Raw genomic sequence first — 5,000 nt, forward strand, 5'->3', positions numbered from 1 at the left:
AACACGATTTTCTCTCTCTCTCTCTCTCTCTTTCTTACACACACACATACACACATATGTATCGTTTACCGTCGATAAAGTAGGTGCCAATAATCGTGAGGCACGATACGCTTAGAAAGGTACAAATCGTATCCGCAAGCGAGTCGCGCTTTAAAAACGTTAAACGCTTTCGTAATTACATTTAATCGTCCTCGCGCGAATAGAAAGAGAGTGAGAGAGAGAGAGAGAGAGAGAGAGAAAAAGAAAGAGAGAGAGAGATGATCCGATGGCCGCCGGATCGTTGTTCGGTTCTTCGCGGAATGTGTTTTATTCGAGTCGCGTCGCGTTTTACCGTATCTCTGCCCTCGTTAAGGAGTTTAATCGTGTCGGCATCGGGATGCGATCTCTGTTTAAGCGCATGTTAAAATATTTATCGACGGAAGAAAATCGGCGTTACCATTTAGAGTTTATGGGTTTATTATTGCTTCGCACTCTCTCTCTCTCTCTCTCTCTCTCTCTCTCTCTTGTTCTCTCTGCTAGTTGGGGGAGATTTTACGTGTTTTTCTTTTTTTAATCTCTCTCTTTTTTTTCTGCTTTTATGTAACGTCCAATATAACGTTTCTTTTACGTATCACGTAAAAGTTCTGTGAATAATTTGAACGAAATAGTTGGCTCCCCCCCCCCCGCACTCCACGCACTCCCCTCGAAAAGTCGTTCCCATTTCTTGATTTCTTTTCTCTCTCTCTTTTTTCGTTCGTTTTATTTTCTTTTTTTCATTTTTTTTTTTTCCTTTCTTTCTTTTTCTTTTTGCCCCCTTCGCCGAGAATTATTTAACGACGAGACGAATTAAGCTGGAGGTGGGGTGTCATAACGACGAATAAAAAAAAGTCCACTATCGTGCTCTCTCTCTCTCTCTCTCCCTCTCTCTCTCTGTCTGTCTCTCTCTCGCTCTCTAGGTAGGAACGGCGTTCGTCACCTGCGTGTACACACACTCGAACCGATGTAAAACGTTGATTTATTGGCCTTACCTGCGAGGATTACCTCTACTGTTTGCACGGTCATAATGTTCAAACCGCGTTAATATACCAACCGCGATCCTCGATATCCATAAAAGACGCTTTGGTATTTAAATAACTCGATTTATCGATTAAAATTCGATTATCGAAATGAGTAAAACATATATATATATATATATTTTTCTTCTATTTTTCTCTTTCTTTTCTTTTCTATTTTTTTCTCTCTTTTTCTTTTTCGCAACTTATTACCTATTTATAATATATCTACTATAAATAGTTATTAACGTTGAGAATTCCAATGTAATTAAGAAGAATGTTTCCCCCCTTTACTTTTCCTTCTCCTCCCCACCCTCTTCCAGAATGAGAACGAGAAGTCTGTGTTCCTCGTTCGTACGATTTCGATCGGTGAATTAAGGAGAGAACGGTTTTCTGTCTGTCTGTCTGTCGGACGTTGCGATATCTTTTCTTTTTAACGTAGTCGCCAAGTTTTTTAACGTCGACGAAGCAGAAAATTTATGGTAGACCTTTTTCGTGACATCCTATTTCTCCTTTTTAAACGTAGATAGTCTACTGTATCTCCTCAGACACTATACTACTGTCTGTGATCCCGGCACTGGACGACGTGACTTTAACCGCAAAAAAAAAAAAAAAAGAAAAAAAAAGAAAAAGCTGTCTCGTCCTATCTCGACGTGAGAAAACGAACGAGAGAGAGAGAGAGAAAGAGCGAGAGAGAGAGAGAGAGAGAGAGAGAGAGAGAGAGATAGAAAGAAAGAGAAAGAGAGAGTAGGCGCCAGTAAAGTAAGAACACCTTTACGTAACTCGGCCGATCGTCGTTTAAAACGTCGTAAAACGAGCGCCGTCCAGTTTGTGTACGTCGAGAACAAATCCACCAACCCACCCACCCAACCTTCGTAGTATCGAATCGACAACTTGAATCGTAACATTTTTGAACGTTAGTTAGGCATAAACTTTTTTTTTGCGATTAAATCTCTATAAATAAATAGGCGCGACGTGTAAAGATTAAGATCTTGAATTCTCCGCCGATTCCCCCTATCCCCTATCCCCTACCTACACCCTCGTTACGATAAAATCGCTATGAATTACATTTTTTTATCTCTCTCTCTCTCTCTCTCTCTCTCTCTCTCTATCTATCTATCTATCTATCTATCTATCTATCTATCTTTGTTTCTCACGTTGACTTATTCTCTTTTGAGAGAAGTAGAAGACTTAACGGAATCCTTTGAATTCCACAACGAAAAGACTCCGCCTCTAATAATAGAAAGAGGCGTCGAGAGTTCGTAGCATAAATATGCACACGTAGAGAAATCCGTCGAATTTGGAGAGAGAGAGAGAGAGAGAGAGAGAGAGAGAGAGAGAGAGAGAGAGAGAGAGAGAGGGAGAGAGAGAGAGAGAGGGAGAGAGAGAAGTGGAGTAGGTATTTTCTGTTTCTTTCTTCTTTAAAAGCAGAGAAAAAAAAGAAAAAAAAAAAAAGAAAGAAAGAAAGGAAGGAACAACAAGACGACTTTGATCTCTATGGAACGAGAACGTTCGTGAAGTAGGGGGTAACCAGCGTGGAATAGTAAACAGGGAGAAGAGACTCTCCTATCTATGAGAGCTGTTAGAGAGTACATTTTCGTAGTGAGTAAAGAGCACGTTTTCTAAACGTATACATAGGTACATACATACATACATACATACGTACATACACGCCACATATATACATGCATACAACATACTTACATACACATACGTACATACTTACATATATAGATATATCTGCAACTCTCGATGTTTTGTGTTGCACTCCGAAGAAAGAAGAAACAAGAGAGAGAGAGAGAGAGAGAGAGAGAGAGAGAGAGAGAGAGAGAGAGAAGAAAAAAGAGAAAAAGTGAATAAGGTGGGAGAGGCCAAACGTATCTCTCGAAATAGAAGCCGGCATATACCGACGAGAAGAGGAAGAGATACGATTTAACCGAAACAAGATGATGGATCTTGGCGTTAGATATCGGTGGGTATAGAAACACAGGCATGAGAAACCGAAAGAAGGAAAGGAAGAGAGAGACAGATAGAGAAAGAAAGAAAGAGCGAGAGAGAACGAAAACGAGTCGAGCGAAAGAAGAAAGATGAACGATAGGGAGTGAGAGAAAACACAGAGAGAGAGAGAGAGATGCCGGCAGCACGCTCTCTTACCAATAGCTGCACAATCAGAGTTTATGGGCAGAAGGAAATGAATCTAAAAATAAAGCGTATATTGAGCGAGTTGTGGTCTCTCCTCTCCATGCAGAGAAAGAGCGAGAGCGAGAGTAAGAGAAAGAGAGTAAAAGAAGAAAGAGAGAAAAAGAGAGAGAGAGAGAGAGAGAGAGAGAGAGAGAGAGAGAGAGAGAGAGAGAGAGAGAGAGAAAAGGAACTGCGCGAGGGAGCGGCTGGCGGCGGCCCGCGCGATGCGACGCGACGGTGAAGCATAGGCTAAGAGAGGCAGGGCGGGAGGGAGGGGAGAGAAGGAACAAGCAAGCTAGCGAGCGAGCGAGCGACCGGCCATTCGAGGTGGGGCTGGCGGGGAGGGAGGCACGGCCCGGCGCCGCTGCGTGTCATTGCTGGCGCCAGCTAATTGTCGAGGCCAGCCGGCATTAGCCGAGGAGCTGACCGAAGCAAGCCGAAGCCGGTCTCTCTCTTTCTCTCTCCCTCTTTCTCTTTCTCATGGAGGACATGCACACGCACGTAAATCGTACGCACGTACATAAGTTACATATAAATGCATGCACGTAGTATATGTATTTATGTATGTGTGTACACACACACATAACCTATGCAGAGCATAGATACCACCGTGTGCAGGCGCACATCGGCCCATACACCGGCGTGGTTTGAACATCGCGGCAGTGCTGCACAGCCAGCCGCTCGACGCCGACGCAAGTCGAATCTCTGTATTCGAGTGTTGCTTATCCGCACTCTGCTCATTGAAGGAAGGAAGGGCAGATGAGAAAATACGACGACGACAACAACGATGGTATCATTCTTCTTGATCCAGGCACCGGCTAAACGAAAACACCTTAGGCTTTTCTTTCTATGAATTGGCTTATCTCTTCGTCTTATTTATATTATTATTATTATTATTATTATTATTATTATTAGTATTATTATTTTTTTTTTTTATTATTGTCATTTCCAAGTATGGGTAGACGTCATTGAATAGAAATGAATTTCTTTCGAGTAAAATAGTATAGTAATTAGAATAACCATGAATGCTTGTTTTGCGAAGGTAAACTGCGCTCGCGCCCGCAGGTTGGCGCCTTGTTTTCGTAACAGGCGCTATGATACCGATGATGTCGCGAAGAAGGAGGTGGAGGAGAAGGAGGAAGCGGCGACGGTGGAGGCTCCTGCACCGGCGCCTTTATCTCTCTCTCTCTCTCTCTCTCTCTCTCTCTCTCTCTCTCTCTCTCTTTCTCTGTTTTTGCATTCGTCGTGGTATTCGTTATATACGTCTCGCGCACGAGGCCGTTAATAATTCACTCCGACGAATCGATTATCATCGAGCGACGACGATATCGTTACGCAAACCGTCGCCCGACCCCGTCGCCTATATATTTACAGTTGTATATATATGTGTATATTTTTATATATATATATATTCATATTCACACGGTCTTTTATCATCGCCGCAGTTCATTCTTATAATAAGTATAATAGTAACCGTGGCAGTAGCCGCTCTCTTCCACTCCTTGAATTTCGCGTTCATCGTTCTCCTTGTTTTCTCTCTCTCTCTCTATCTCTCTCTCTTTCTCTCTTTCCCTTTCTTTTTCTCTTTCTCTCGAAGGATGTTACGTTCGTCATTGCGTCATTGAACATCTAAAAAAAGAGAATATTTTTTGTGACATGGACAGATAAGATTCAACGTCTTAATACGTTTGATTTAGCCACATAAATCTTTCGATATCGTCTTAACTACGATCGAGGGATATATTAACTATCTTCGTTGGCACACAATTCATTCATACGACTTCTAGT

General features: G+C 42.3%; 1 protein-coding gene across 1 annotated transcript in view; it reads left to right on the top strand.

Moving 5' to 3' along the window:
- The window catches only part of LOC124952423, a 44,369-nt gene that overhangs the window by 4,523 nt on the left and 34,846 nt on the right, over positions 1 to 5,000 (top strand). The gene's annotated exons all lie outside the window — the stretch shown is intronic.

This window comes from Vespa velutina, chromosome 10, assembly GCF_912470025.1.
Source record: "Vespa velutina chromosome 10, iVesVel2.1, whole genome shotgun sequence".
Classification (NCBI taxonomy): Eukaryota; Metazoa; Arthropoda; class Insecta; order Hymenoptera; family Vespidae; genus Vespa; species Vespa velutina.